This window comes from Trichosurus vulpecula, chromosome 2 (assembly GCF_011100635.1).
Source record: "Trichosurus vulpecula isolate mTriVul1 chromosome 2, mTriVul1.pri, whole genome shotgun sequence".
Classification (NCBI taxonomy): domain Eukaryota; kingdom Metazoa; phylum Chordata; class Mammalia; order Diprotodontia; family Phalangeridae; genus Trichosurus; species Trichosurus vulpecula.
In genome coordinates, this window is record NC_050574.1 from 357,149,905 (window position 1) to 357,173,236 (window position 23,332).

The 23,332-nt window shown below is 36.3% G+C and overlaps 1 non-coding gene across 1 annotated transcript; it reads left to right on the forward strand.

Annotated features, from left to right (window-relative positions):
• Positions 1-13,242: 13,242 nt before the first annotated feature.
• On the forward strand, positions 13,243-13,348 carry LOC118840499. The gene has a single exon (XR_005009688.1). It is a non-coding gene; the product is annotated as a U6 spliceosomal RNA (small nuclear RNA).
• The last annotated feature ends 9,984 nt before the right edge of the window (positions 13,349-23,332 follow it).

Consider the following 23,332-nt stretch of genomic DNA (forward strand, 5'->3'; position numbering starts at 1 on the left):
TTACTCCTGGCTATACTTTGGTGTTGCTTTGACAATGTGGCAGGTTTTGTTTTATTTTCAAATAACTCCTCTTTAGGGCACTGGTCTTTTCAGCTGAAATGATGTCTTCAGAGTGTCATGAAGAAATTTTCAGTTGGAAGTATTTATCACTGTATTCTAGTTTTTGTTGAAATGTACCACTGAAATCCGAAAATATAGTTGTCATCATTTTCTTTGCAAATGATTGGGTTTTGAACCTTTTCTCTATGAAGAATCTGTGGGCTGTTTTGCATGTATTTTTTTGGCCTTCAGTTGTCAGAGATGTGAAAGCAGCACTGATGTTTTTGAAGAGTTCACATGATTTGTATGCTTTTTAAAAAATAAAGAACTGTCACCATATCAAGTGCACATTCTGTAGTCAATTTCATTGGGTTCAACTCCTCACAGTAAAATTCAAATGACACTTTGCTGTTCAGCTGCTCTGTGAGTGGAATCACCACTTTGGAAAATGCCAGAGACAACACTGCCAACTATATATGGAAATTACGACTACTATATATTCAGACACGCAGTGATAAGGGTCCATCAATCATACTGGGTACAAATTATTTATGGAAAAGATAAAATCGATTTTATTTATTGACAGCTCCTTAAAATAGGCACCTACTCAGTCAGGTAGGTAGAACAGCATATAAATTGCTTGTCCTGGAGTCGGGAAGGTCTGAGTTAACATTTTACCTCAGATGCTTATTACCTATGGCCTATTACCTATTATTACCTGGCAAATCACTTAACATCTCCTAGATTTAGTTTCCTCATTTGTAAGAGGGGGATGATAATAGCACATACTTCACAGTTGTTATGAGAATCAGATGATATAATATATAAAGCAGTTTTAAAACCTCAAACTGCAAAATAAATAATACTAAATATTATTATCTATGTAGTAGTTTTTTAGAGAAACAATATGGAGTAGTAGATAGAGCATTGGACTTGAAGTGAGGAGAACTGGATTCGGATGCTACCCAAGACATAATCAAGTCACTCAAATTCTGGGGATCTCAGCATCATGAGGACAAGAACTGTTTTAATTTTGTCTTTGTATCTGTGGCAGGGCCAACAAAACTTTAATAATTGCAACGTTTTCCATAAAGTTAGGTCTCTATAGTTCTACAATCCTGCATTCTTACGTATAGAAGGATTTAGTTTTGCTTTCAACATTTTATATAGCAAATTCTGTCCTTCCTTACTCTAAGGATATGTGTAAATGAATTAAAATTGCTTTTAGTGTAATATATATGCACATACACTTTTAGACAGACATAAAAGTTATTTGTTTCTTCTTATAAGATACTTTGTACACTGGAAGCCCCACCCCCAATCTATGTTAAAATTTCACATGTAGAATACAAAGATGGGGAGCAAAAGGAAAAAAAATAGGCATATCTATGGGGCCTTTGATCCTTCATTTGAGAGAATGAATCAAACTATTCTGGCACTTGTCAGTTAAATGACATAAAGCCCCTAAGAGTTAATTGACCCTTGTGTTTTGTTTCCACCTCTGAAGGCAAGCCAAGAAAGTCTTCCACTCTTTAACCAACAATAATCTCAGAGATAACATGCCTGTCTGGATCAAGACAACTCTGTAGCGCCTGGCATCATAGAGAAGACTCTCCATGTCTTGCTTTTCAACTAACCTTACTAACTCAGAGAAGATTCAAGTTTCATATTCTCAGGCAATTGCTGTGCTCAATGATTGAAAAGTAAAGATTCAGGGGTGGGGAACCGATGGCCTTGATAATCCCTTTAATAAAAGGATTTGTTCTGTTAAGTTTGAATTTGGTCCAAAGGTCGCACTTTAGGACCTAGAGGGCCACATGTAGCCTTGAGGCCACAGGTTCCCCACCCCTAGTATAGATTCAGAAGCAGAAATAGCAAATTAAACATTGCTCCTCAATAATCACCATGCTGAAACCTCTTTTTTTTCCTATTATAAAAGGGACATCTGGGAAGCCATCTTTAAAGTTGCTATAGGACTTCAGTCTGGGTAGCTGCCAAGCCATCATCTTAATTTGGATACAGATTTGGAAGCCCAGTATCTCATTCTGTCTTATATGTGGGCTTCCTTTTCTGCCTCAGGTCATGTATGATCATTTATTTGGAGAGGCATTTGCTACAAAATAAAGGAATTGAAGTGCAGAGGAAAGAGAGATTAAGTCTCATTTTCAAATTCTTAGAATTTAATTTGCTTTACAATGAATGTTCTAATTTAGTGCCTACCATAGTACATAGCATAATGCCTGGAACATAAGTGATGTTTAATAAATGCTTATGGAATGAATTAATGAATGTAGGCATGTGTAAAAAGGTATAGTAGTGTTCTTAAACCTAGGTTATAGTGTTTGGAGAAAAACACTCTGAAATCTTTAAAACCCTAGATGAATGTCTGTTGTTTTGGTATTGTGATAATGATGATAGAGAAAAAGAACTAGTTAGCTAGATAAATAAATGTTTTATATATATATATATATATATATATATATATATATATATATATATATATATATATATATAATATACACATATATATGTATATATGTGTATATATATGAATATATATATGTGTATATATACATATATATATATATATATATATATGTAAAATTTTTTTAGTCTCTTACTATTTTACAGGCACTATGCTGAGTACATCTTGAGGAAACAAGATAGTCCCTGGCCTCAAGGAATTTATGTTTTAATTGGGGAGGACAACATATAAAGGGGAGCTGGAAAGTGGGAGATAGATAACATGATTTGGATGTGGTCTGCAAGGTAGGTAGAGGCCTTGATTTGGACAAGACAAGGTGAAATCTCACCTATCAGAACCCAGTTGTAGTTCTAGAGGTGTAATCCAAGTTCCCAGTGGAGGGAGGGAGGTGGGAATGATATCAGGAGTGCAGGAAGCAAAATGTTTAGATAGATGGCCTCTCTGCCTACCTTGGTTATATCACATGGGATAAACAGGAGGCAGGTATCACAATTAATTGAACTATATCATTTGGCCCTAAGCATTGTTATCACTCAGTTTAACTACAGTCCAGCATGAGACATCATTAAAGATAATGCAGGTCAGAAACCTAGTTCACTGAACTGTAATCAGGAAGCCTATGTCTAGAAAAATACACTGAAGAAGTGAAATAAAATGAAAAGAGAAATATAGTTTCCCACCAAGTTACTACTGTGCAAGCTTTATTAAAGTATTGGTTCAGTTAAAAAAGGCCTGCTGTCATAGACTCTTTGGACCATGCTGTGGCAAATTTCAATTATCATGACATTTAAATGTGAACATCATAGTCCTTGGCATATGAGTATTATCCTGGTGTATGTCACCATTGATGGGCCTGCACCCTAAATGGCTCATTATTTTTGCCTATGTGGCTGCCTTCCAGAAGGTTTGAATTAGAAATCATATATGCTAAAAAAAGACCTTTCTAAAGAGCCTGGTAAAGCTGTTTCAAGTTCCTATAGTGTTTTGAATATATTTTCAATATTTTCAAATTGAAGGGAAGAGAAAGGGGACTGGGACACTCAGCAAGTGTTTAATGCCAGCAGACTTCTAGTTACTGTCCTTTGGTTGTCTATTTAGCAGCCATAATTGTCCAGAATTGTGTGGCCTGTGTGTTCTTTTAAAAAAAAATATTCCTTCACTCATTATATCTCTTAATTTTTTTCTGAGCTATACCTAAGGCAAGGCTCAGACAACATTCTCTCTTCCTGAGAACGTCCCTAGACCATGGGACCAAGGTTTATAGGAGCTAGTGAGATGGAAATCACATACCAGATTAAGATTAGATTTTGTGGGAGGTGGAGAGAAGCAAGCTCTCATGTCTACCCGTCTTTCCCATAGCCTTCCCAATTTATGAAATTTGGGAGACCTTATGTTGCAACAATCTGCTAGCGGCTGCTGAAGGGGTGTGAGACCAACTAACAACCAGCATACATAAAGATGCCAATACAAGTTCTTTTGATCTGCTTTACTAAGGAAAGCAATGTTAAGGGGTTAACAATCTTCCTTTAATCCAGCATACAAATATCATTCACTTAGTTCAGGGGAAAAAGCCAGCACCCTGAACTTCAGAGCAAATACAAACAAATTACAAACATCAACAGACAGACCTTGTCTGATTCAAATCTCAATGCAGGGTTACCAGGGTTTAACAAAGTCCAAATGTCTGGGTTTACAAGCTGGAGGGCTCTTACTACAGCTGCCCAGAGTCTCCACATCAGCACTCCTCCAAGAGTGAGAGCCCTCCAAATAGCTCTGTTCTCTCTCTTTGTACACTCTTCAGCTGTCATCAAAAGTCATCTGAGTGACCAGAACTCAGGCTCCTACTATTGGCTCTGGTCTTAGCAACTCCCCTTAGGATGCTGAGGGCTTCACACCCACACAGGTTTAGCACCTAGTAGATAGGGGTTTGGGCCTGGGCTTTAGCAGCTAGTAAGACTCAGTCAAAGACACCCAACTTAATTGATATTACACCTTCCAGTGACAGGAGACTTAGAACCCCTCTGACCACATATTTTGTGGACATTAGTCACTATTGAGGAGCTCATGGGTAATTAGGGTTCAGGCAAAGGGTGTATGTATGTATGACTACATCAATGAGTACATAACCTTACCACATAGTTATTTATTCTCTCAGGATAGATCACAATCCATCCATGGCTTCTTAGCCAGTGCCATGTTTTCTCACAGACACTTCTACTCAGAACATACTCTATCTATCTGTCTGTCTGTCTATCTACCAGCTATTTAGTCTTCTCAATTGAATCCTAATTCAAGATAACAGTTTGAAGGCTCTCATGGTATCACAGTTCGAGATCTTTCTACCTTTCCCAGGAGGCACATACATACATACAGGAACATATGTGGAAGGTTTCATCATCAATGGATTCCCCTATCATGGGAGGACTTGGGTTTCCACACTGGACAATACTTGAGCCTAGTGAGAGTTATATTATTGTCACTCTTACTTTATGATCTCTATTATCTTTGTTTACAGAGCATATTTACAAATTTAAGATCTTAGCTGCTAGGGTTTTGACTCTACCTCAATACCCCAGAATCTGAGTTTGTGGGATAGCCCAACGATTCTATTGCAATGAGACATAATAAACCCAGAAGTCAAATCTCCACATTTCTTCGTGACCAATAGTGTTACCTGGATCTATTTCTTAATGAATTTTTGAACTAATTGCTCAAGATGGTAATGATCAATCAGGGCCACAGTAGAATATTGGACTCCTTTAGGATAATATTGCCTTCTCTCAAAGGCATCTTTTTGTGAAAAATCACCTCCTTTTGCTATATCATATAGGTTCTTTTTTAAAAAAGTGATGGTTTTCAATTCTGACTCTAATAAATACCAAACAAAAATTAGTGTTTTCATAAGCAACATAGAAGATCATGCAGTTTAACTTGGTAGTTTCTAGGAGAAAGCAAATTTGAGGGAAGCATGATAAACTGTAGTTCATCCTGAGAAAGTGCAACTTGTAAAGATATGTTCAAACTGTCTGCACCAGGACTTGGAATAAACTAAGAGGAGGGCAATATTGAATTATTTCTTAAGCTCTTGAAACAACCCCTCATTCATGCTTAGAATTTCTCAGGAAATTTTCAGGTGATCAATGAGACATTCTTCCAGTAATTTCTACAGTTGTGAATCTTGGAACACTACCATCTCCAAAGCATTAGGTATAGGTAACTCAAAATACAGGGCAGCTTGGTGGTACAGTGGAGAGAGTGCTGGACCCAGAGGAAGACTGAGGAAGACTCAGGCTTCCTCCTGAGTTCAAATCTGGCCTCATGCTATTATTAGCTGTGTGACCTAGCTCATTTCACAGATGAGAAAACTGAGGCAAACAACCCAGTAAAAAACTGAGTGTTATCTTGGAGGAGGGAAAATAGACCTTCAAATTACCTCAATTTAAAGAAAAGCACCACAGAGGTGAATAGAAACTTTGAAATATAAATATGGGAGTGATGAGAAACATAAAAGGGTAAATATAACCAAGCAATTGGAAGGGATTTTATAAAGATGAAATGCTTATATTCTCATTAGTGGGGAAAGGGAGATAACACTTGTACTTCCCCTAAGAAACAATGCACTCAGCAGTCATAGAGGGAAACATATAAAATGGAGGATCTGCAAGTGATTTTCTTATGCTTTGATTTTCTTTTCCCTTTTTACCTGTTTATGCTTCTCTTGGGTCTTGATATTAGAGGTCATATTTTTTATTTAGTTTTAGTCCTTCTATTTTGTTGAATTACCATTTTTCCCTTTATGTATTATGCTTAATTTTACCAGGTAAATTATTATTGGTTGTAGTCCTAGCTCCTTTTCCTTCCAGAATATCGTGTTCCATGACCTTCAATCCTTTAATGTTGTAGCTGCTAAGTCCTTGTAATCTTGATTGTGTCTCCCCAATAACTGAGTTGTTTTTTTTTCCTCTCTGGCCACTTGTAGTACTTTTCCCTTGACATGATAGTTCTGAAATTTGGCTATAACTTTCTTTGGAGTTTTTTATTCTGAGGTCTCTTGCCTGAGGTGATCAGTGGATTGTTTCAATGACTATTTTGCCCTCTGGTTCCAGGATATCAGGGCAGTTTTCCTTGATAATTTCTTGAAAAATGCTGTCCAGCATTGATTATGCTTTCAAGTAGTCCCATGATTCTGATATTGTCTCTCCTTTGTCTACTTTCCAGGTCAGCTCTTTTTCCCATGAACTATTTTACATTTTCTTGTGTATTTTTTTTTGTTCTTCTGAATTTATTTGATTTTTGATATCTTATAAAATCAGCAGCTTCCACTTTCACAATTCTAACTTTTAAAGTATTGTTTTCCTCAATTAGCTTTCAATTTTTTTTGTTGTTTTTTTTGGCAGGGCAATTGGGGTTAAGTGACTTGCCCAAGGTCACACAGCTGGTACATGTGTCAAGTGTCTGAGACTGGATTTGAACTCAGGTCCTCCTGACTCCAGGGCCGGTGTTCTACTCACTGCACCACCTAGCTGCCCCCAATTAGCTTTCTACTTTCTTTCCATTTGGCCAATTGAACTCTTTAAGGAGTTGTTTCCTTCAGTGGATTTTTGTATCTCCTTTTCCATTTGACCAATTCTACTTTTTAAGCAGTTTTCCAAGATATTGACTCTTTGTTCATAATTCTTTTGTATCACTCTCATTTCTTTTCCCAGTTTTCTTTCTACCTCTCTTATATGAATTTTAAGCTCCTATTTAGGCTCTTCAATAAGTTCTTTCTGGGCTTGAGACCACTTCTCATTTTTCTTTGGGGTTTTGCCCATAGGTGGTTTGACATTGTTTCCCTCTTCTGAGTTTATATCTTGGTCTTCCCTGTCACCATAATAACTTTCTATGGTCAGATTCTTTCTTTGCTGTTTTTTGCTCATCTTTTTTTAACCTTTTTCCTGTCTTATAAATTTGATCTCTTCATCCAGGGTGGAAGGGTCTCTGTCCCAGGATTCTTATGCTAGCGACTGCAGGCCCCAGCTTATATAGCTGGTGTTGCAATGATGTTGCTCTGAGGCCCAAGGAGGAACCTCATATCTGGTGCTGTGTTGAGGTGGTAGGGTGGGGGGCAGCTGACACTGCTGGAGGCTGTAGGGCATATGACAGCTTACCTGGTATTGAGCTAGGGTTCTAATGGTGGCATCTGGTGTGTGTTGAGGCCCAGCAGGATTTTTCTGCATTTCCTTGGAGCTACACTGAAGCACTTGGAGATCTGGCCAGTGGAGAATGCCTGTTTGCCCTGGGATACACTGAAGCAGAGCTGGAGTCTGCCAGTTTCCCTGGCTATGCTAAGGGCATGTGAGGGGTCTTGGTGTTGGCATTTGCTTGCTCCACCACGCTGAGGCTCAGGATCTCCCACTGGTTTGCTGGGACACTTTCCATCCTGGAATGTGCTAAACTTTTATCTGAGTGAACAGATGTTTCTTGCTGATCCTCCAAGTCTCCCAAGCTAAAAGACTGTACCCCATTTTTCTGCTGGCTCTGCAGTTCCAGGATTTGTTCCAGGGTGCTATTTTATGGTTGTTTGGAGGTGATATGGGAAAGCTATAGTTATTTACTGCTTACTCTGCCAGCTTGGCTTCTGGAAGTGAAAATCTGCTTTGATTTTCTTAAAAGAAGAAAGGAAGGAGAAATGGTTATACAAGGGAATCAAAGAGCAATGAGGGCACTTATCTCATATAACTGGGGGATACAAGCAGAATTCTATACAAATTAGTAACAGATATGTGACAGTAGGCATCACTTGAACCTTAATTTCATCTCAACTCACCAAAGGAGGGTTGAGCACATACAAAAACTTACACATACATAGTTTGGTGTATACATTCAACCCAATAGGGAAACAAGGGAGAACAAGAATAGAGGAAAGGGACACTAAAAGAGAAGGCAGACTTAGGGAAGAATTATTCATAAGCAAAACCCCTCTAAGTTAAGAGAGGGAATGATGAAGAGGGTTTTAAAAAGACAGAGACAGGGTAGCACATATTTTTAATCTTTTATCCTAGGGAGCTTTAGGCTGATAAATCAATTGAAGCTATAGTACACTAAGCCAATCAGTCTGACACAGATATAGTGATCCTTTAGGAATGGATAGCTACCAGGACATCTAAGGAAGTGCAAACCAGTCCAGATCAGAAACATTGTAAGCCCAAACTCACTTCTTGATTAGCAGTGGTATCCAGCCCAAGAGTAATCACTGTACTTCCAGCCTGGGTGACACAGGGAAAGACAGACTCACAAACAAACAAAAAAGAAAGAAAGAAGAGGTAAGAATGTGTGTTTTGATTCCGTGTGAGGGGAAGATAAGAGAGGCAGAAAACTGGAAGTGGTGAAACTCTTTGCACTAAGCACAGTATCGAATATTGGTGCTGAGCACATTCCTATTCTTTGACTCTCTTCTTTTTAGAGGAGAAGAGCAAGGAGGGGAAAAAGTATAAGAAGATAGGATGGAAAATACATAATTAATTATCATAACTACAAATGAAAATGGAATGAAATCACCCCCCCCCCAAAAAAAAAACAGAAGAGGATGGCAGAATGGTTTAGAAAGCAGAATCTAAAAATATATTATTTACAAGAAATACACTTGAAAGGTAAAAACTCAAACAGTGAAAATGAGGGGAAGAGATAAAAATCTATTATGCTTCATCTAAACTCAAAAAGGCAGGGGGTGGCAATCATGGTCTCAGATAAGGCAACAACAAAAATAGACTTGTATAAAAAAGATAAATTGAGAAACTGCATTTTGCTGAAAGGACTTAGAGTCAATGAATTAACATCAGTAGATAACATGTATATACTAAATAACAGCATCTAAACACTTTAAGGAAAGGATAAATAAGTTATAGGGAGACATACGCAGCAAAACTAAAATAGCAAAATGGGGAGTCCAATGAACCCCTCTCAGAGTGAGAAAAATCTAACCTAAAGTAAACAATAAGTAACTTAAGAACCTGAATAGAATTTTCAAAAAGTTAGATGTGGTAGCTAGGGGTAGCTGGTGGTATAGCCGATAGAGTGCCAGACCTAGAGTCAGGAAGACCTGAATTCAAATCCAGCCTCAGACACTAGCTGTGTGACCCTGTGTAGTTGCTTAACTGTGTTTACCTCAATTTCCTCATCTGTAAAATGAGCTAGAGAAGGAAATGGCAAACTGCTCCAGTACCTTTGCCAAGAAGATTCCAAATGGGGTCACAAAGAGTTGTTCATGACTGAAATGACTGAACAACAAATTGGTAATCATAGAAGCTCTCCCTGAAACACTGAAACAGGTTTCCATGGAGCTTCATTCCCAGCTATAGTATCTCTTAAGAGATGTTAAAACCCAAGGCATGGCAGTGAATACCTGTAGTATCTGTTACTATGGAGGGTCTCTTGAGTTGCAATAGACTAGGTAGATTAGATATCTATACTAAGTCCAGCATCAAGCTCTAGTACTGATCAGTAATAGGTTTGGGCCCATAAGTGTCCCCTGTACTTCAAACCTGGTCAAGATAGGGAGAAAAGTCTCAAAAAACAGTTGTTACTAGCATAGGGATAAATAGATTGATTTTGTTGGCAGTTGGAATGCATTTCATTTGAGATTATTTCCAGTTTATCCTGTACATATCTTGTTTGTAAGTAAAGGTGTTTATTTATTTTATTTTATTGTAAATATTTATTGTAAGTATTTATTTTATTATAAATATTTACTGTAAGTATTTTCATGTTGTCTTCACTATTAGACTGTGAGCTCCTTGAGAGCAGTGATTGTTTGTCTTTTCTTTATATTCCTAGCATTTAGCCCAGTGCCTGGCACATAGTAGGTCCTTAATAAATGCTTCTTGACTTGACTAAGAACAGATAAGTTAGCTTTAGCTACCAGAAAGTTTCTCTCAGGAATTAGCTAAAGTGACTGGATTCTTGACCAAGACCAATTTTTAACTGTAACTCTACTTTGAGATAATCCCCAATGACCAAGCTAAAGTTACCATAGTAATTTCCAACTTACCTATGGCCCACCCAACAATGACAAACACTAAATGACTGGGAAATTTTGTCTTAAATCTTAGATGAATCTCAGGAACATGTTCATAGTCACCGACTGATCTAAACACCTATACCATTAGGAATTTGCAAGTCTATGAAAAAAGTTCATCTATTCATCCGTGTTACCCACAGGCAGACTAGTGCTGCTGGTAAAAGAAGAGTGAAAGGCTGCACTGTGATTGTAATGGTATCACTATCCACGATACCTCCTGTTGACCTCAGGCCTTCTGGATCAGTTGGGCCACCTCTAAGTTTTTAGCAAGATGGACTAGAGTGAGATCATGTAGCCTATTTTGCACTTATCCCAGGGATGAATAGAAAACTATATTTTACACATGGCTTAGATAGCATGAACAAACTATTCATTTGGGCTCTGTGATGCCTGCTACCTTTCAGAAGTTGAAGAAAGCAATTTTCAAGACCAGATGAAATAGAAGGTAATTGTATATCTGAATGATAACCTGATATACTCCCCAGATGATGTTCTTTCTATGATACAAACTGTGCAAATATAAATATACCCAACAAAACTACAAAAGTGCTAGTTTGCTATGAAAAGCTGAAATACTTCTGGGGGATATCAGGTCACTAAGGACTGAACCCCAGAAAGCAGAATATTTCCTAGCAAGGCCAATCATTATGAGGGCAAGGACCTGCCTCTTTTCCTGAAGTTTCCTACATATTCATTATGTTATGACATGGACATCTTATCTCTAGATACCTACTTGTCATACTTTATTTTGTAAATGGGTACATGACATTAATGACATAGTTTTTACTCTCTCAATATAGATCACAATTGATCTGTGACTTCTCAATCTGTGTCATGCTTTGCTAGAGACATTACTCTGAGGATACATTCAATATGTCTGAAAATTTCTTAAGCATTTTTCTATTTTGTATGTATCAGGTCAGCATTTATGTTACCCACCTGTGATTCCTCCCTCTTGCAAAGCTACTGGCCCAACTCCTTTTCTAATCATACTTTTCCTAGATGATACCTCTTGCATGTACTTCTTGTAGTTCATTACTAAAAATATAGTACTATTTATGTTCTCCATTGCATTTTGGATTTTTCTTGTTTAGTCATTTTTCAGTCATGTCCAACTCTTAGTGACCTCTTTTGGGGTTTTCTTGGCAAAGATACCAGAGTGATTTGAGGATTTGCTTGTTAACATTTTGGAGTTATTCTCCTGTTTGGGGTTTTTGCCCATGGCATCTCTGGCTTCATAAAAGCTCTTTTTTGTTGTTGTAGTTTGTTCCTTTACTTAGTCTTCTAATGTCACTTCCTGGTTTGTCTTATCTGGTTACGGCCACTATTTTCTTCTTATATTAGATGCTATCTTCTTTATGGATCATAGGGTGTCTTGAGCAAGGTAGCTATAAACTTTTAACAGATCCTATGTAGTCATATCAGAAACACCATCTGATTACTATCCTCCTGAGCTATATAGATTACAAACCCTAGTTTGGGCCTAGTTTCTGACTTCCCCCTGTATGATACTCTAGTAGATAGTAGTTGGCTTCAGCTCCATCAGCAAGCTGGAAGGCTCAGCTGATTCAAAGTGAGCACGCTGCTGGTGTAGCCCTGTTCTGGGACTGCACCTGAGTTGTGTACTGCTAGACTAGCTTAGTCCAGGTGGCAGGACTGAGCCCATGATCTACTCTGAGTGTCCTTCATCGTTGACTGAGTATTATTTGGGGCTTTTGGATCTGAGTCTGTGATCATAGACCACCCCTATTCTACAGATCCTGCACTGATCACTTGATTGTGGGTTGAATTTGTAATCTTAGAATGGAAATATGACCCACTGTGATTGTACCTTGCATTTCTCAACCATTATTTATTCTGACACACCTCTTAATCTTTACTGGAATAGTTGTGGAGGGAGTTGGTCTGTACTTGTTCCTCTTATTCCGCCATTTTGTCTGGTCTCCCTGCCAAACTCCTCATTTTATAGCTGAGGAAACTGAAAAGGAGTGAAGTTAAGTGAATTCTGGAGAGTCACACAGCTAATAAGTATAAGAAGCAGCATCTTTTTGACTCCAGTCTCAGAACTCTATCCAATCTGTCACATTATAGATTCAAAATGTAAGTCATGAAACAATCAGGGGGTAAAGTCTAGGAATTCTTACATTGATAAATTAGGACATGGGGCCTAATACCACTAAGTGGTTCAATTTGCTTGCCAAATCTTCTGTGGTCTGAGGGCCATTTTTATCTTTAGCATATATGCCAGCAGTGGGACCTGGTAAGAGAATATATTCTGGAGGGAAATAGGAACTCTTGGGGACCCATTTAATTCTAGGCTGCAGACACTGTAGTTGCCAGGCAGGAGAGAACTTTGGTGGATTCCTAATGATAGAGGATCATGACACAATACATTTTCAGAAAGATTAATTTATTTTCCCCTTCAAAAACTCTAAATGTTCAAAACACTTCATGTATGACTAGACCTGACCCATTTTATAAAAAGGACTTTAAAAATATCTTTTATGTTTCTTGTACTTTAACTGTTTACATAACACCTCAAAAGCCTGTGTAAAACAATTCTTCTCAAATGAGATAATTAGGCAAATTTCAGTATGTTAAATCCCGTTGGTTTGCCTACCTTAAATGAAATAGTAGGTGCTTTTAAAATGCCTTTTCAGTGCTCATTTTGAAAACATATATACTAAAATTGGAAAGATACATAGAAGATAGCATGGTCCCTGAGCAAGGATAAGATACAAATTTGTAAAGCATTTCATATTTTTTGCTTTCTCAATTAGTAGGCACCAGGGGAAGAGGTAAGAGGGAAAGAATGAGTATATGAAAATAAAATTTAATTAAAATATTTTTATCAGTTAGTATTTCTTTCTATATTCATAATAGCTTAAGCTTGGTGAAAATAAGAGTGGGAGAGAGTTTTCAAAACCTTTAAAGGTACCATATAGTCTTTAGGTATTTCTAAAGGATTTAAAAATATTCTATTTTCAAAATAAGTCATTGAAAAACAAATCTAACAGGGTAGTATAGTGCATTGGTTCTCATACTTTTTGTTTTCAGGACTCCTTTTCATTCTTCAATTTTATTCAACTTAAAATATATTTATTAATCACCTACTGTGTTCCAAGAACTCTGCTGAGCACTAGGGATACAAATAAGATAGCCCCTGCCTTCAAGGAGTTTACAACCTAAGGCAGGAAGACAACACACAAAAGGAAGCTGAAAAGCAGGAGTGGGGTGGGGAACAAGGGGTACCTGGAGTTGGGGCATGATGGTCTATGGAGTCAAAGCCAAGGAGGGCTGCTGATTGAAAGAGAAGTTATCTGGAAAGTCTATATTGTAACCCTCTATAAAGCAGAACTTAAAAATTATTGCGGACCCACCCACAAAGCTTTTGTTTATATTGGATATATCTGTCAATATTTACCATGTTAGAACTGATATGTTTTAGTATTATTATGAAAAGAATTTTGACCTTGTAGACTCCCTGAAAGTGTCTTGGGCCCCTCCAGTATCTCTCAACCACGGCTATACTCCTATAATGGAAAGAGCCCAGAATCTAGAGATAGGAGCCTGGATTCTCATCCTCTCATTTCTACTTAATAGGTATGTGACCTTGGGCAAGTCAGTAAGTCTCTCTGTAAGTCACTTTCCTAATTAATATTTAAGTACCTGGGTATACTTCTGGTCATTAATCTGTTCCTATTTGATAAGAAAGATAAGAACCTTGGTGATTCCATGCTCATATTAGCTTTCATGATGTTCTACCTCTGGCCATTGGAAATATTTTTTAAAATATATTTTTCAGGGAGTCAGTAATCATTCCCCCAGGTTTATCTGTTTCTAGGTCACTGTAACAACACGTTTTAGATGAAACGTATGGATTATTGTGGATTTATACAGTCGAAGTCAGGTTTTGAGTCCCTACCTCTGGCAAACTTTTTGCCTGGCTTTGATGAATTGGCAAAAGTAGTTTAGCTGTATATGAGATGTATTTTTGGAAAAAGAAAATGATAAGCCTAACAAACAACACAAACTGCTTGGTTATATCCTCATAGCATCTCCCAGACTGAGAAAGTAGCTACCCTACAGTCCTGCTTTTGTCTGCCTGGAAAGATGGAAAATGTGATTCCATTAGTCTGCCTTCACTAGTCACTTGCCTGAGTCTGCCACCATGAGGGTATTGCCCCATGAGGCCAAATCCCTAGCGCCACTGATAACTGGCTTAACTTATTCTTTAGTTGATTAACAAATTACCACTTGTGCTATCTTCATTATTTTCAATGATTCTGAACCCTGGCTGTCATTCAAACCAATTCTCCATTCCTCACTCTCTGCTCTCTTATTCCCATCCTCATCAACCCAGTCCTTTTAGGTACCCCTTCCCCTGTTCTCTTTGGAATCTCTGATCTATGGACAGCAAACTTGTTTTCATCTTAAAACTTTTCATTCTTCTTTCACATTTTTGTACTCCCTGAAATCTGGGCTCTTTTTCATGACACAGTTTTTCCCTGGCCACCTTCTCCAGCACTAACTGTACATACATTCAAATGTGCTGACTTTTTACGCAAGGTGGTGAATTTGGAATATTCCTTGCTCCCTGTTGCCCCTTTGAAGCTCTCTCTCTCCCCCTCTGTTACTCAGAAATTCTCCTTTTTTAAGCTTCAATCAATCTAAATTTCACTGATGATCAATGAGTCCAGTTTGACTGAAGCATAAACCATGTACAGGGAAGCACGAGAGAGGAGTGATGATTGCAGAAAAGGTTCAATGCTAGATTATAAAGTTTGGATTTTATTTATAGTACTGAGCATCAGGCAACCTTTGGAGAGTTTTCAGCAAAAGGATAACTAGAAGCTTACCAATAGGAGTAAAACAAGAATGAGTCCTTCCCCATTATTATGTGACCTAATTCTGGAAATGCTTAGATAAAAGAAAAAATAAGGACATAAACATCAATAAGACAGCTAGACAGTGCAGTGGATAGAGTGCCAGGCCTGGAGTCAGGAGAGCTTGAGTTCAAATCTAGCCTCAGATACTTACTAGCTGTATGACGTTGGGCAAGTCACTTAACCATATTTACCTTGGTGTACTTAGCTATAAAATGGAGATAATAATAGCACCTAACTTCAGAGTTGCTGTAAGGATCAAATGAAACATTTGTAAAGTTCTTAGTACAGTGCCTGGCATATAAAAGGCACTATATGAATGTCACTGTTACTACTACTGCTACTACTACCACCATCACCACCACCACCACAACCGCCAAATATTTGTAAAGTTCTTAGTACAGTGCCTGGCATATAAAGGGCACTATATAAATATTACTGTTACTACTACTACCACTACTACTACTACTACTACTACTACCACTACCACCACCACCACCACCACCACCGCTGCTGCCACCAAATATTTGTAAAGTTCTTAGTACAGTGCCTGGCATATAAAGGGCACTATATAAATATTACTGTTACTACTACTACTGTTACTACTACTACTACTACTACTGAAATAAAATCATCTCTATTTGCAGATGACAAAATAGTGTTTTAGAGAAAATCTTAGAGGATGAACAAAGACTAATTGAGATTGATAGTTTCAGTAAAAGAGCAAGATACAAAGTAAATGGACAAAATCATTAACATTTCTATGAAGTACTAAAAAAAATAGGAAGACATGATAATAATATAAATTCCCATTAGTAGTGACTATAAAATGAATAAAATATCTGTGAGTTAATCTACCATGACACATGAAAGATTTATATAAAAACAATAATACAACCTTCTGTACAGAAATAAAGGAAGAGTTAAATAATTGTGTGGTTATTCATAGCTAATGATGACATAGTAATATGATATAATATGGATATTATAATATAACATTTATAATATAATTTGAATATTAAATGTGATGTATACATGATATAGTAAAATGATTGAATTAACTTTAATTAATTTGCTAATTGAGTTAACAATCTCATTAATAAGGGAAAACTTAAAAAAATAGTTTGTAAGTATACTAAAGGGATGTCTTAATGAACTGGACAAAATACTAATTCACTTTTTTAGAGAAACAAAAGGTTTATTGTTTCAAGGAAATAATTAAAAAAGGAGGATTAAAGGAGGAATAACTTTATTCTAAAAACTATAGTATAAGTAGTAAACAGGAAAATGGCTTAAAATAGAAAAGTAACTCAGTGGAACAGACTCAATAAGCAAGAACCAGAAATGGTAAAAAGTATTCTGATGTTTGATAAACCCCAAAACATAAATTGACGGAGGATTTTCAATTTGACAGAATGACTTTGAAAACTAGAAAGCATTTTGACTGAAATTAAGAGGTTTCTGTTGGTTTTTTTACTTCTACCATAAGCTGCAATTGCAAAGAAGGGTAGTTAGGAGAGCACTGGACTTGAACTCAGGAACACATAATTATGAATCTTGCCTCAGAATATGGGCAAATCGCTTCAACTCTATGATTCAGTTACCTCATTGATTAAATGAAGAAGTTCAACTTGCAGCATCTAATATCACTTCTACCTTTAAATCGATGATCCTATGGATAAAAGACTTTTTAAAAATTATGACCAAAAAGGTTACAATAAATGGAGAATGAGAGGAAGAACCTTTAGAAACAATTAAGAATCCCTAACAAAATCAGAGAAAGAAGAAATCATAAAAGACAAATAGATAATTTCATTTACATAAATTTTAACAAGTTTTGAAGGAGCAGAATTAATGAAGATGGAATAAGAAGAGAAATTGTCATGTCAAACTATTTGCATAAAATATACTGGTTAAAGTCTGATATGAGAAATAAATATAGCATAAACATAAGTATACTAGACCAAGAGCCATGCCCCAGTACAAAGTGGTCAAATGATATGAAGAATTTTCAAAGGAATAATTAAAAATATAAATAATTATGTGAGACATTTTTACTTCAGAACCATCTAATGACAAGGATGACAAAAAGGTGGGAAAGGTCAGTGTTGGAAGGCCTATGGGAAGATAAGAATATTAATGTACTGAGGGTAGAGCTCTGACTTAATTCAGCTGATTCAAATATCAATTTATGAGAGCAAATCACTAAGGTGTTAATTTACTTTTGCCCAAGGATTCCATTGTGGAGCATATACCTAAAGGAGTTCAAAGACAAATACAAAACTCCAGTAGATACCAAAATATAAATAATAGGACATTTTGAAACAGCAAAGAGCAGGATGCAAAGTGGATGTCTATCATTAAAGGGAATGGCTGAATATATTATAGCACATAAATAGAAAATATTTTAGCACTAAAGAGTTTTGGGTATGAGGGAGAAATGCAGACAAACAGAGATTAGTTTTAAGTGATGCAAAGTGAAATAATCAGAACCCAAAGAAAAATATACACAATGACTATAAAAACACAAAAGAAAAGATCACCAAAAAGAAACAAAGTAAACAGAAATACATTATACACAGTAACAGCAATATTGTACAATGATCAACTGTGAACGACTTAGCTATTTTCAGCAATACCAATATCCAAGATAATTCCAAAGGACTCATGATGAAAAACTACTATCTACCCCTAGAGAAAGAACTGATAGAGTCTCAATGAAGACTGAAAGATATTATTTTTCACTTTCTTTTAAATTTTTTTTTATTTTTAATTTATGGAATAAAACAAGCATTTCCATTACATAGTATAATAAAAAAGGTGACTGTGCATGAAACTGCAAATCTATTATGTATAATTTGCTATTACTTTTAAATATACAAAAAATATCATGTAAATGTCTTTTTTTTTCCTTTTCTTCCCTTCTTCCTCCCCAGAGGTGGCTACCATTAGACACAAATAGGTGTGCTTGTGTGTTTATGTGTGTGTGCATAAAATTATTCTATACATGCTTCTATTTATCAATTCTTTCTCTGGATGCAGATAGAATTTTTCTTCATATGTCCTTTATAGTTAATTTGGGTATTTATAATAGTAAAAATAATTAATTTGCTCAAAGTCATTCTTAAAACAATATTGTTGTTCCAGTATAAAGAGTTCTCTTGGTTCTGCTCATTTTGCTTTTCATTATTTCATACAAGTCTTTCCATGTTTTTCTATGATCATTGAGCTCATCGTTTCTTATAGCAGAGTAGTATTCAATCACAATCTTATAGCTCAGCTTTTTCAGCCATTCCCCACTTGATGGGCATCTTCACTGTTTACAATTCTTTGCCACCAGAAAGGCAGCTACTATAGACATTTTAGAACATATAGATTCTTTTCCTTTTTCTCTAATCATCTTTGGAAATTGACCTAGTAGTGGTATTGCTGGATCAAAGGGTATAGGTAGTTTAATAACTCTTTGGGCATAATTCCAGATTGTTCTCCAAAGGGGCTGGATTAGTTCACAATGCCACTGATAATGAATTAGTGTCCCAATTTTTCCACACCCCCCCAACATTGATTTCTTTCCCCTTCAATCATTTTAGCCAATCTGATAGGTGTAAAATGATATGTCAAGGTTATTTTAATTTGCATTTCTCTAATAATGATTTAGAGCATTTTTATATGACTATAAATTGTTTTCCTTTCTTCACTGGAAAGCTTCCGATTGAGGAATGACTCCTATTCTTAAAGATGTGACAAAGTTCTTTATATATTTGAGATATAAGATCTTTATCTGAGAAACTGTCTATAAAATTTCCCCCCAATTTTCTGCTTTCCTTCTGATCTTGGCTTTCTAATTTAATGAAATAAAAATTATCCATTTTACAACTAACTTTGGTCTCTATCTCTTGTTTACTCATAATTTGTTTGCCTATTCATAAGTCTGATAAGTAATATGTTCCATGTTCTAATTTTCTTTTAGTATTTCTGTTTATATCTAGGTCATGTATCCATTTTGACTTTGTCTTGGTTAAATGGTGTAAGATATTGCTCTATGCCCAGGTTCTGCCATATTGCTTTCCAGTTTTCCCAACAATTTTTACCAAATAATGAACTCTTATCCCAAAATCTTAAGTCTCTACACTTTCCTTTTCGTGTTTTTTTTATATGTGTTTTCTTTTACAATATGACTATGGAAATATATTTTGATGGTTGCACAGGTAAAATCCATATCAAATTGCTTGCTGTCTTAGGGAGGGGCTAGGAGACAAGGCAAGGAGAGAAAATTTGGAACTCAAAATTTTTTTTAAAAGATTATTAAAAATTATTTACAGGATGTCCCAAAAGTCTTGGTGCAGTTTTCAGCTTTAATAGCTTAATACTACAAAAACTTTAAAATGCACTAAAACTTTTGGGACTCCCTATATGTGAGGCAGGACTTGTACCCAGGTTTCCCTGGCTCCCAAGTCAGTACTCTATTCACCCGACTATACTGCCTATGCTGGTCAAATACAGGAAGAAGAAAAGAAAAGCCAAGGAACACTAAGTATTTTAGAAATGCCATTTGCCCATGCCCAGTATGGAATTTCAATTGTGCTTACAGACCTTGAATGCTTTTCATGGCACTGGAGTTTCATAAACAAGGTCTTTCTTTTCTATAAACAATTTCATAGCTGCCGTTTTTACGTTAAATACAGCTGCTGTGTTGCCAAGGAGCCAGATGACTGTGTATATAAACTTGTGCCTTTTTATGCTTTTCCATTTTATTTTTTTGTAAAAATAATCTGAGAAAATTTATTATATTCATGGACTTTTCTGCACTTATTGTTCAAATGAAAACATGTCAAGAAATGCAGCAGTTAAAATTCTTCAAATCAATTTAACTTCCCCATGTGTAGTGTCAGGTTTTTTTTTAAGGATTGTACATTTGTTGAAGGTGAAGTGATTCTTCTGCACTAGTAATTTATATTAGGATTTATATTGGGGCCGTCACTGATGTTCCTATGAGGACTTTAACTTTTTTTATTTACAGACTTCAGTGTTTGGATGCAATAATATTTTAATAGATTTTTAGATGTAATGAAATATACAGGAACTTTCATCATTAGTTTGAGAAAAGTAGAACACAGAGTCTTTTGTTTTCTTTTTTTTTTATAGTAAGGTTTACCCTCTAACCAACTTGTAATAGTTTTTAGTCTTTCATGAATCATGGCAAAAATTATTGTCTTAGCCCTGCGGGTTGCTATTGTAGATTTGGTGCTTGACTGGGGAGTTCTGAATTGAAATCACTTTGGTTAGAAAGTTTACTTTCAGTAGTTATGGAGAGGTGAACATGAGTGAACATTGCAAAGAAGATGCCAGAATTGCTGGGGGGGGGGAGGTGAGGGGTGGTAGGGAAGGGGAAGCACCCAATGCAGAATGGAGAAAACAGATGCTATGTTCCAAGAGCATCAGATCAGAATTGTTAATGAGTTTGCCAGGCTGGGGACAAGAAACAATTCAACGAACTTAAAAGGGATCCTGTGACATGGCAACAGGGAGGGGAAAAGCTTATTTTGTATTAAGATGGCTGGGACACCTATTCTTTTCAAGTCTACCTTGTCCACATTCTTCTGATGAACTTTAGCTGTCAGTGACAGTTAGAAGCATGATTTTCTTTTTAACTAGTTTGAACTTTAAAATTGAGTTGAGCTGACTAAAACAGTTAATACATGACTATATTATACAGAGTAGAGAGGCACTGTGATAAAGTAGATGGAGTGCTGGACTTGTCAGGAAGATCTAGGTTCAAATCCCATTACTGACCCTTTTTTGTTTTGTGACCATGAACAAGTCACTTAGCCTCTGAGATTTATTTATTAAGCTATTGATAAATCGTAGCCTACATCAGAAGAGGTTTTGATACAGACAGATCCTTGACATATTTATTATATGGGATCATAGATTTCTGACAGGAGTTTAAAGATCAGTGAGCCCAACAACTTCATTTTACAGATGATGAAAGTATAGCCAAGAAATGTTCGGTGGCTTGCCTAGGGTCACACAGTTAGTAATTATCCAAAGTGGGATTTGAACATGTCTTCCTAACATCAAGTTCAATATTCTTTGCACTGTACCACATAGGTGCTTACTGATATGTAGAAGATCATGATATGTCCTGGGAGAGATACAAAGATAAATGTGATGTGGTTCCTGACTTCATGGAACTTCATGGGACTCACATGTGCAGTGTGATATTATTCACAAAGGGGAAGATCACTTTTTGAGTGGGCGGATCAGGAAAAACTTCATGCAGGAGATGTTAGAAGTAGATCCTGGAGGCTAACAAGTGAATAGAAGGAAAGGCAGATATTTCCATATATAACAAATGGCCTAAAGATTGTCATAGAGTTGGAAAAGTGGAAAATAAATTCAATTTAACTAACATTTAAGCTATGTAGAGGAAATTATTATCACCAAAGACTAGAAATGTATAGTGATGATTATAGAAGAATTAGAATGCTGGGCTAAAGACTTTGAATTTCATATGTAGTACTAAGAAATACATAAACACTAATGAGTTTTGAGAGGAAAAAGAATGGCATGATCAGAATGCACTCAAAAATACTAATCTGGTTGTGGCATGAGGTATGAATTAGAGAGAGGAGGCACTGGAAGCAAGAAGACTTCTCAAGATGTTATTGAAGTGGCATGAGGAGACAGTAAGGGGAGCTGACAACATGATAGAGGTGGCAGGTGTAAGAAAAAGATGGTATATTTTAAAGCTATTGTGGAGGTGGACTTTATAATCATAAAGTAGATGTGGAGGGGTGAGAGAAAAGGAAGCATAAAAAGGTAATCTTCATTTCAAAAATTTGATTTCATCCCACCATTTGTTAATGGAGTCATTAAGAGAAATAGGAAAGTTAAAATGAATTTTGGGGGGAGAAATATATTATGTTAGATTTTGAACATGTTGAGTTTAAGGGTTTGCCATGACATCCAAGTAAAGATATTTTGTGTGTGTGTGTGTGTGTGTGTGTGTGTGTGTGTGTGTGTAGGACTAGAAATATAGCTTTTTATTTATTTACCTAGACAAGGGTGTGCTATAGCTAGATGAGATTAGCTCACAAGAACTGATTGTTTAATGGTCAGGGTAAGCATTTAAACCTTGGAAATAGGCAAATGCTACAAATCAGGGATTGATTTTGTTTAAAATTATCTATATATATGTACATATATATACACATATATAAAATTTATTTATCTATATTTATTTATTTGCTTTTACTTATTGTCTGGATTTAAGAAAGTGATGAAGAAAATATTAATTATGAAGATTAAACTTAAATGTATGTCTTTTGTACATGTTTCCCTACTGCCCCACCCCTGAGACCTGGGCTACCCTTGCCTTGAGGTAATAGTAGAAGCCATAGGAGCAGGTGAAATTGCCAAGGGGAAGAGTATATAGACAGATTAAAGGGGAGGCTACAGTCATATATTTAAGAGAAACAAAGAGAGAACAGAAGAGGGCTAAAATGGCACTTCAAGTCAAAGTGGGCCCTGAAAGGAATAAGATCCAGTGAAGGAGATAGAGAAGGGTTAATTAAAAAGCCAGTTAAAAGAACCAGGAAAGTGTAAATGACAAAAATGGGAACCCTACTCTTTAATAGACATGGTAACAAGCTTTAAGGTTTGCAAGGCACTTTACGTGTATTAAGTAGTAGCACCAACAAAAAGTTAATATTACTAGTAGAGTCCTTTTCTTTGCCAAGACATATAGTATTAGACTCCATCACTCTGCCTGAAAAGATCAACTAACAGAAGAGGATTCAAAGTTTGGAGTTAAGGAAGAAAGCATAGACAGGAGAGGGTGAAAAACCCACATATATCATT